The following is a 10,648-nucleotide window of genomic DNA, read 5'->3' on the forward strand; positions in this document are numbered from 1 at the left end:
AGTCGGGTAATGTGATACTTCTGTTTCTCCTTTTTTCTCAGGATTGATTTTTCTGCTTGACGCTTTTGTGGTTCCATATAAATTTCAATATTTTTTGTTGAATTTCTTTGAAGAATATTGATATTTTGATGTGGATTGCATTAATTTTATATATCACTTTAGGCAGGATAGTCATTTTGATTATTTTGTTTCTCCCCATCTGTAAGCATGGGAAGTGCTTCCATCTCCTTATGTTATTATCTAAGTCCTTTAATAATGTTTGTAGTTCTTGTTGTATAAAGTTCAGTAGCTCCTTAGGTTAATTCTGAAGTATTTGATACTTTTTTCAGGCAACTGTAAGTGGAGTTATTCTCTTGATTTGTTTTTCTTCTCATTCATTATTGATATATAAAAATGCTAGATTTTTGTTTGTTGATTTTGTAAGCAGCAACACTTTGCTGTATTCATCTATTGTTTCTTTTTTTAAATTAAAGGTTTATTTATTTAATCATACAAGAACGGTGGTACAGGCCAGAGGTGTGGGGGGTGAGAGGATTCACCAGAGACAGAGCGAGGAGCAGAACAGGCAGACTGACCAAAAGCCCTGCTGAGGGGAGCAGTGGGCAAGTCAGGAGAGGTCTGCTGCGCCATGTGGGTATCTCCGTGGCCGGGGAATCGAACTCATGCTGCAGTGGTTGCAGATAGCGTCATAGGTTGTGTCTTAACCCCTGAGCCACCAGGGAGGCCCCATCTATTGTTTCTAGTAGCTTTTTGGTGGAGTCTTTAGTGTTTTAGTGTCTGTCTGTGTGTGTGTGTGAGAGAGAGAGAGAAGAGAGAGATACCATATCATCTGTGAATAGTGATAATTTCATTTATTCTTTTTTTTTTTTTTTTTTTTAAAAGAGGCATGAATTTTTATTTATTTATTTATTTGTTTTGTTTTGTTTATACATGCACTGGGTACAGTCAGAAGCGCGGGAGGGTGAGAGAATTCACCAGAGCCAGAGCGGGGAGCAGAGCAGGCAGAAGGACCGAAGTACACTGCTGAGGGGAGCAGCGGGCGGCAGGAGAGGTCTGCGCGCCATGTGGGACCCTCCTGCGGTGGCTGGGGAGCAGCCTGGGATCGAACCAGCGCCGCAGAGGTCGCAGAGGCTTCGCAACCCAGCGCTCAACCGCTGCGCCACCGGGGAGGCCCAATTTCATTTATTCTTTATAAGTTTTTTTTTAAGTTTTTTTTTTTTAAATAGAGGCATGTTTTATTTATTTATTTGTTTGTTTGTTTGTTTGTTTTGTTTATACATGCACTGGGTACAGTCAGAAGCGCGAGAGGGTGAGAGAATTCACCAGAGCCAGAGTGGGGAACAGAGCAGGCAGAAGGACCAAAGTACACTGCTGAGGGGAGCAGCGGGCGGCAGGAGAGGTCTGCGCGCCATGTGGGACCCTCCTCTGGTGGCCGGGGAGCAGCCGGGGATCGAACCGGCGCCGCAGAGGCCGCGGGCAGCTTCGCAACCCAGCGCTCAACCGCTGCGCCACCGGGGAGGCCCAATTTCATTTATTCTTTTGAAACTTGGATTCCCTTTATTTCTGATAGCTCTGGCCAAAACCTCTAATACTAAGTTAAACAGAAATGGTGACAGTGGGGAAAGCTTTCAGTTTTTCACTATTAAGTGGTATATTAGTTGCTGGTTTATAACCTATGGCCTTTATTGTATTAAGGTAGGTATCCGTTATTTCCATCTTGTTTAGTTTTTTTTTTTTATCACATATGTGTGCTGGATCTTACAAAATGCTTTCTCTGTATTTATTGAAAATGCCATATGATTTTCAAGATTTTTTTGACTTCTGTTTTGATTTTCTCTTTTATTCAATAGGTATTAAGCATCATATTGTTTAGTCTCCATGTATTTATAGTTTTCCCTGTATTTTTTTAATAATTGATTTCTAGCTTTATGGCATTATGACCAGAAAGAGTATTTGGGGGCCTCCATGGTGGCACAAGGGGTTAAGTCGCAGTACTATGAAGCTATCCACAGCCACTGCAGCAGAGTTCAATCCCCCAGCCAGCCAGGGAGCTAACCCATGTGGCGTAGCAGATCTCTCCTGTCTCACCGGCTGTTCCTCTCAGCAGTGTATTTCAGTCAATCTGCCTATTTTGCTCCCCACCCTGTCTCTAGTGAATCCTCTGAGTCTCCCCAACACTTCTGGCCTGTACCCCAGTTCTTGTATGAAAAATAAATAAATCTTTTTTAAAAAGTGCTTGGTATAGTTTTTATTTTTGTTTTTTTATCGGCTGTCACAACATATGGTTTATTCTTGAAAATATTCCATGGATACTTGAGAAAAACATATATGCAGTGGTTTTTGAGTGATGTGTCCTGTAGATGCCTGTTAAATGATTTGGTCTAGCTCATTTAAGGTTACTGTTTCCTTATTTATTCTCTTTTTGGTCAGTCCATAGTTGTAAGTGACGTATTTAAATTTCCTAGTATTATTGTGTTGTTGTCAATATCTTGCTTTAGCTCTTTTGGTACTTGTCTTATGTAACTTGGTGCATGATCATTTGGTGAATATATATTTATGAGTGTTATTTCTTGTTGTATTAGGTACCTAATGTGTCTGTTTCTTTTTTTTTTTTTTTTTAGAGGAGAACCAGAAACAACTGTTTATTTTATTTTATTTTTTTTTTTTTGGTATGAAGTGGCTTTATTTATTTATTTTTTTTAAATAATAAATTTTATTTTTATATTCCCCATACAATTGCAGCCCCCCCATTCTGACCCCAATCCCTCCCCTCCCGCCCCCGCCCCCCTAAAAGTGTCTCTGGTTCGTAGTTTTTTGTTGATTTTGATTTTCACTTTCTTATAGTTATTCGTTTTCCTGGTCCCTTATTTAAGTTTTCTAGATTCCTGCTATGAGTGAGACCATCCGGTATTTTTCTTTTTCTTTTTGGCTTATTTCGCTGAGCATGATCCCTTCCAGTGCCATCCATGTTGCTGCAAATTGCATGTGTTTATCTTTTTTGAATGCTGAGTAATATTCCATGGTATATTTTATACTTTGATTTTGCCCCTTTCATCCCAGGCTTGCCTCTAATGTGTCTGTTTCTATCTCTTATTACCTTTTTATTATTACCTTTTTTTTTTTAATTTTTTTTTTATAGAGGCATGTTTTATTTATTTATTTGTTTGTTTGTTTGTTTGTTTATACATGCACTGGGTACAGTCAGAAGCACGGGAGGGTGAGAGAATTCACCAGAGCCAGAGCGGGGAGCAGAGCAGGCAGAAGGACCGAAGTACACTGTTGAGGGGAGCAGCGGGCGGCAGGAGAGGTCTGCGCGCCATGCAGGACCCTCCTCCGGTGGCCGGGGAGCAGCCGGGGATCGAACCGGCGCCGCAGAGGCCGCCCATATTATTACCTTTTTAAATTGGAAGTTTATTTTATCTGATATAAGTATAGCTATTCCTGACCTTATTTGGGTTACCATTTGCTTGTAGGATTGTCTTCGCGCCTTTAACTCTAAGACTATGCTGGTCTTTGTTGGTAATATGGATTTCCTGTTTTGAAACACATTCAGCCACTCTATGCATTTTAACTGGTCAAGTCAAGCCATTTACGTTTAAGGTGATTATAGAGACATAAGTGCTAAGGTTGCCATTGTCTCTGAAGAGCCTGCCTGCAAAAGTGCTAAAGCTCAAAGACCAAAGCCCAGGAGCAGCCTGCTCATGTGTTTCCCCATTCCCCACACACTGACTGCCTTGCTCCTTCCTCCTTCCCAGCATCCCCCCACCCCAGTTCAGAAAATCTGACTCATTGCATGCAGAGTTGTAGTCAGATGCTGTAGTCATAGAAATGGGGGGGGGGGCGGAGGAAGGAGAGGGTGTAAAGTCCAGAGCATATCACTCATTGGCTGATATTGCCAAGCCCAGCACACCTCTAACAGTATCACCTCAAAAAAACAAACAAAAATAAAAGCATTACCTCAAGGGTTTGGATGAGTTCACACACACACACACACACACACACACACACACAATGCATATATATATATATTATATATATATATATATATATAATGATAATAGTCAGAAAGGTTTCTGGCATAAGAGAAACATTACCTAATATTACATTATTAGCAAATACAATCTATAGGAACTGTTGAGATCAGCGCATGGACTGTCGCAGATGACCCCCATGTTTCTGACCTGCATTGTGGTGACCATCCCTGTCATTGGGAACTCTGGGGCAGGCATGGGGTCATATGCTGGATGGAAGCCCAGTTGTAATCTGAAACTAACCCCCATACATGAAGGGCAAGGAGAGACCAAAGAAAAAGGCAGTCCATTCCATATTGGTAGCTGTCAATTTTATGATCAAGGGAAACTTTGTCTTAGGTGACTGCAAGACAACGGAGTTTCTCACATTTGCCTGCCCTCCATCTTAAAAGTTTATATAGATATTTTAACTGAGTTTAATCATGACCACCACCCAGATGGTCTTAGTAACACATTTTTCTCAAGGATATGTCCTTAGGCAGCTTCTGGGTGTGGGTAAGGCAAGCGAAACACACACTGGGGGTGGGGTGTGTGAGGAACCTCTGATTGCCCTGATTCATCTCCCAAGTCAAAAGGCAGTCACATTCTTTTGATTACCCTCTCCAATAGGATGTGGGGAGGAGGTGATTCAGTACTCTTGGATACAACTGAATAGTCCAAAACCAACTGGTTTAAGTGGTCTCTCTCTTTTTTTTTTTAACAAATGCAGTTTATTATTATTTTTTTTTTAGATTGATTTATGCATAGAAGAACTGGGGCATAGACCAGAAGGGTGAGGGTGGGGGTGAGATTATTTTTTTAGATTGATTTATGCATAGAAGAACTGGGGAATAGGCCAGAAGGGTGAGGGTAGGGGTGAGAGGATTTACCAGAGACAGAGTAGGGAGCAGAACAGGTGGATCAACTGAAATACAATGCTAAAGAGCACAGCGGGCGTGACAAAAAGGAAAGGTCTGCTGCGCCATATGTGGGTTAGCTCCCTGGGTGGGAATCGAACTCATATCACCTTATAGCAGTGATAGCGCTGAGGCTTAAACCCCTATGCCACCATGGAGGCCCTTAAGTGGTCTCTTGATCACATCAGGCTTGTGGGAACCAAGAGGCTTGCAGGAGGCTCCTGCTTCTAGGTGGTCCTGATAGGGGCTAAGGAGGAGGGGAGGAGACAGGTAAGACACCATGCAGGGTATAGTAGGAAATGTGCACGCACTTATTGTTCATGGCGCGTCTACTCTGAGTTCATTGTCTAGGACAAGGACACATCGGAGGATCGTGGGGAGTCATTAAAAGACCAGACTCCGCACACTGGGACACGCTTGAGGCCAGGTGTCCAGGAGAGCGATCAGGAGCTGGGTGGGAGTGGGGTTGCTGGACATCACAAGCTCCTGGCAAGGCCCGCTTACTGCTGAACCGTCTCTGTTCAACTCACTATAAAAAGTCAGCTGGAAATGAAATAAATGTTACGAGGTGGTTTCTTTAGGGTGTTAACTGACCCCCCCCCACTTCCATATTTCCAGCTGTGTGATTTAAGTGCACCTTAAAGGTTCAATTCCTCTTTTTTTCTTTTTTTAAAGATTTATTTATTTATGCATACAAGAGCTGGGGTACAAGCCAGAGATGCAGGCGGTGAGAGGATCCACCAGAGACAGAGCAGGGACCAGAACAGGCAGACTGACAAAATACACTGCTGGGGAGCAGTAGGCGAGACAGGCGAGGTCTGCTTCGCCATGTGGGTTGCTCCCTGGCCAGCAGGGGATCGAACTTGTGCTGCTGAGGCTGCAGATTGCTTCATTGCGGTGCTTAACCCCTTATGCCACCAAGGAGGTGTCTAATCCTGTTTCTATTGGTATTAGGTGGTGACAGGTGGGGAAGTCTTCTGGAGTCTTAGCCTCCAGGGCCCTGCACACCCTTTCTTTATCAGGTTACTTGCCTCAAGCAAAGTCCACATGTTTTCATGGTCTGGCAGCTAAAACCTAGCAGCTCTACACTGCAGCCTCACAGAGCCTGTGTTCTGGGTTCCTGCCCTGTGTGGGCTGAGGTAGGCCACTATGTTGCTGGATCCTGGAAGGGAGCCCTGCAGGCGAGCAGGAGGCCATTCCATGTGATCACTCCTTGTGTCCAACACTGGCAAGACCCCCATGTCACCCATACACGCTACCTGAGCTCCACCACAAATCAGGCTCACTGAGACAGGTTGATAGTCTGTGGGCCCACAGACTCCTGAGCAGGCTGGCCCCAGGTGGCACACAGGGCCTTCAAGGAAACACCGTGAAGGCTAAGCAGGAGAGGGGAGCTGGGACTCAGGTCTTGTGGACTGAGGGGTGTGGCGGTTAAGCACTGGCACCAGGAGTTGGTGGGTGCCGTGCACTGAGATCTTTGGAGCACGAAAGGGTTGGATTCTCAATGCCAGACAATTTTTCTAGAAGGTTTTCGACTGGAAGGGTGGGGAGGAGGATCAGGGCTCTGAGCCTCCTCCAAATAACTCCAAACTCAGCCAGCCCAGGAAAGTGGGCGGGCACTCCTCTGCACACTCTCATTGCTCTGCTAGGACTGGCACCCCCCAGGAGAGTGCTATGCTGACCTCTCCTGCCTCCCTTCTCTGGCACCTCCTTTCCCCATACATCCATTAATTGCAGCTGTCACCCTGTTGCCAGGCCCAGGCATCTCTGCTGTTCTGTCTGGTGGACCTGTCTTTTGCCTCGCGATTTCCTTATAACCTCCCTCCCTCACACTTCATTGGTCCTCCTTTTGTTTGGGCCCCCACCGTTCCTGCTCAGGAGCCATCCCGATGGGGGGGGTGGGAGACCGGACCGGTGAGGGGCGGGGCCATAGGATCCCAGTAGTGACCCTAGTCCTAGGCCAAGGCCCCCCCCCCCCCCCCCCCCCCCCCCCCCCCCCGCCAAGTACAGCGGTACACCCCCAGGGGACTTGCCTCCGTTGGACTAGGGGATCTGACGCAGAGCAAGGGGTACTTTCCCCAATGAGGGGTGCTCTCTTTATCATGCCTGGGAAACCGAGGCCCCGCGGATGTCCTCAGCTGGCCAAGGACTCCGCCTAGCGCTGGGAGCACAAGACACAGGCTGGAGAGGAAGCTGTTGGCCTGGCAGACGCCGCTGTTGGATCACCCTCCCTGAATTGGCTCTCGGGCTCCCCTGAGGTGCCCCTCCCCCCTTGACCAGAGGTCGCTTGCTTGGCCAGGCCCCTTAGCTCCTTCCCTGCCAGGCACCCACCCGGGGTTCTCAGCTTACAGCTCCCTGGCACCGCCCACCTGACTGAGTGCTTCTGTCCATCTGTGGTGCAGGGCTGGCTGTCTCATATACAGACCTGCCCTGGTCCTGTCTGAGGTCTTCTTCCCGCCCCCACCCCCCCAAGCTTTGGTGAAAGCTGTCACCATGGCCAAGTGCAAACCGCTTGACAACAACCCAACTGAAGGGAGCCCCATCAAAGCTTTCAGGAGGGTCCAGTTGTGCTCCCACCCCGCCTCCCTGCTCTAGTCCTTGCACTGTAGCTCCTGCCCTTGAGCATCTGGGCAGGAGGGACCAGGTGCTCCCACACCCCCAACTGGGCATTACCTAATTCTTCAACCATGTTTCATCTGGCTTAATTTCATTTCCTGATGATGCCTGATGAGTTGAATCCATTTTCTTTTCTAATTTGCCACTCCCCACTGTGGACTTTGCAGGAAAGACTAAAACATGGTAGTGTCCAGAGCCTGGCAATTTTTCCAAGTGGGTGGTCAAAGAAGGCCCCACTGAGGAAGTGACATTTGCAGGGGTGGAGGTAGGGGTGGGGAAGGTTGCCTTAGGAGGTAGGAGGAGGAGCCAGATAAAAGTCATCAGGTGAAATGGAACAAGGGATGGAAATGGAACAAGGGATATGTCCCTCCTGGGGGAGAGAGTGGAAGGGACTGGCAGATGGGTGCCAGGGCATTTGTGGCCTGAAGGCCACCCACTCTCAAGCCTGTTTCCCCACATGGAGTGGATTGATCCCCTGTGATCCTTGGGGTGGCCCAGAGCAGCTGAGCCTGAGTTCTGCAGTAGCCTTTTCTCTGGCTGCTCCAGCACCCACTTACTTCTAAGATTTGGCTGCTTACCCCCAAAGAAAATAAAGGAAACTTCAGAAGATGATCCTCAAGGGATGGAATTATCTTTGGAAGAAGGAAGGGGGAACTAAAGAAGAGGTTACCAGATAGCAATAAACCCAATCAGACCACCTCAGGGTCACTCAGCTTGTCTCCTAGCACCTATTTTCAGATCTCTTCTGTGCTCCCTGCTCTTTCACCTAACTCTAGCTATAGTCTTCTGACACACATCCCCCCAACTGATACCCCTGGCAGTCAAACAACAACCAGCACACCTAGAGGGGATCACCCCATTTAAAAATGAGGAAACTGAGAGGCTGCTCATTAGTTCAAGAAGATGCAGACCCAAGTGGGTCTCCTGACTTAGAAACTAAGCCTTTCCCAGGAGAGTATGCAGTCATGTCCTGGAGAGCGGCGAGGGGGCCCTGTGGGCACAGGGGAGGTTGGGGGAGTATCTTAAAGTCCCAAGAAGAATAGAACAGCAGATGCTGGAATGGGGTCTAGTATCATGGGAACAGGGTCTGGTTGTCTCTGGCGCCCTGCCACCCTGCCTCTGGCACCCTGCCACCCTGCCTCTGGCATCTCCTTTGGCTCCAGGATCTAGCCCAGGCCCATGCAGCTGCTCCCCACCCCTCACCACCTGGCTGCCTAGTAAGATGTCATTGAGACAGCACCAGGGCTGGGGGAAGCCCCTGTTTCGTGGGTGTAGGCGGTCATGGGATGCTGACTCACTGCCGGCCAGACCACCTGACCAGTCAGCAGCAGAAGAGGGCCCTGCCAGGGGGTTCCCGGGCCACAGACTTGTTTACCTTTCTGCTGCCCTGGGGGAGGGAAGTAGCAGGGCATCCTGGGAAGGCTGAGCTGGGGCTCCCCGGGCCTGCATCTAAAGACCCTATTTTCTGTCACCCTTTTCTCCCTGAGCTTTCCATTCCCCCCTACCAAGCCATCACCATCTCAAATTGGGTCAAAGGGTGAGAAAGCAAAAGTAAAAGCATTCTTGGTTGGTGACCTTCTTTTTCGATCTCTGTTTGGACAGTAGCAAGCCTTGAACTATAGATTTATAGGCCCCAGCATCACAGTGCTTCCTTGTGAACCCCCCCCCCCCACTAAAATGGGAACCCTAAAGCTCTTGGAGGGGGTGGGAAACTGGGGATTAAGCCCAGGCTGCCCAGGGTGGAATGGCTCCCAGGCTGCGGGCTGCTGAGTCACTGGCAGGGGCACCTGCCTCAGCCGTCCCTGTTCACACAGCCCTCTCTCTGTCCCCTGACACTGTCTGCAGGCAGGCACAGGGCCGCTTTCCTAGGCTCATAGTGGGGATGTAGCAAGGAGCCTTAAAGCAGGTACTCCTTTCTACAGACCTGCGTTGGTCAGTGGTGCAAAACTTAGCCTATTTTGGAATCCTCTGGGAAGGATCAGCCATGCTAGTAAGCGCCTGCTGTGCTCCCGTAGGCAAAGCATCTTTGCACCTGAGGAGCCAAATTCAGCTAACCTTGTTGGGTCTCTGGGTTTCACATCCCTTGATGTTTACCTGCTCCTACAAACCCCACTCTGAAAGGACATGACTTTGACCCAGCAGATATGACTATTGACAGAATCAACATGGGAGGATTTATAGTTACAGATCCTTCCTGCCCACCTCCTTGCCAGTCCCCTCCTCCTACGGTGCCCTTCCCCCAGGTCTTTTAGACAGGCCACTTTTGTCACATCTAACAGTGTTCCTGGTTCCTAGCAGCAGGGCTGTCGGTCTGACCCCTTGATTGTGAGAGCAACAACTTTGAGACCCCACCAGTTCTTGGGCACCACATGCTGAATTGAACCTTGCGCTGAACATTTAGTGACGGCAGAAGCTCCAGGAAGCCGTGGGTGGGGGGAGGGTTGGATTTCAGGGCTCTTCAGATACCTCTCAATGCTTCTCCCCTACTAACTTAGAGCTGCTCTGGTGTTCAGCCCCGAGTTGGAGGTCTGTCCCTCAACCCCGTTAGGAGCCATCTTGTTGGATGCTAGGCTATGGACTGGGCTGCTCTCTGGAAGGCTGACTGCTTGGGGGTTCATGAGAATGCCAAGTCAGGACAGCACCTCAGGAGTCAGCACGTTCTGGCTGGGGTGCTCCCTGAGTGTCTCAGAGCCGCCTTTGCCCCCCACCTCTCCTACCCACGCTGGGCATCCCCCTCTGCAGTGCTGAGTCACCGCCAGGCCTAGGCCCGGGGGAGGTGTTTGGGGAGGGGCGGGGAGTGGGGGGGCCGCGACTGGACTCTGCCGGCTCCTTCCCCCAGGTGCAGACGTGGGAGCCCAGGTCTAGACGTCGGAGTGTCAGGGGCGGCCTCTTGGGGCCCCCGATGCACTGGGGACACCGGGGAGCGCGGTGAGCCCGGTGAGCCCTCCCGCGGGCCGGGCCGCAGAGGCACAGGGCACCGGGGCCCCGGCAGGGCGGCTCGCGCGCGGCGGCGGCGGCGGAGGCGGGGACGGGGACGGGGACGGGCGCGCGCAGGCCCCGCCCCGGAGGCCGCGCTGGGCGGAGCGTCCCGTCCCCTACAAAGGC

The sequence above is a fragment of the Talpa occidentalis genome, unplaced genomic scaffold (assembly GCF_014898055.3).
Source record: "Talpa occidentalis isolate TD23 unplaced genomic scaffold, MPIMG_talOcc4v2.1 talOcc4.9, whole genome shotgun sequence".
Classification (NCBI taxonomy): Eukaryota; Metazoa; Chordata; class Mammalia; order Eulipotyphla; family Talpidae; genus Talpa; species Talpa occidentalis.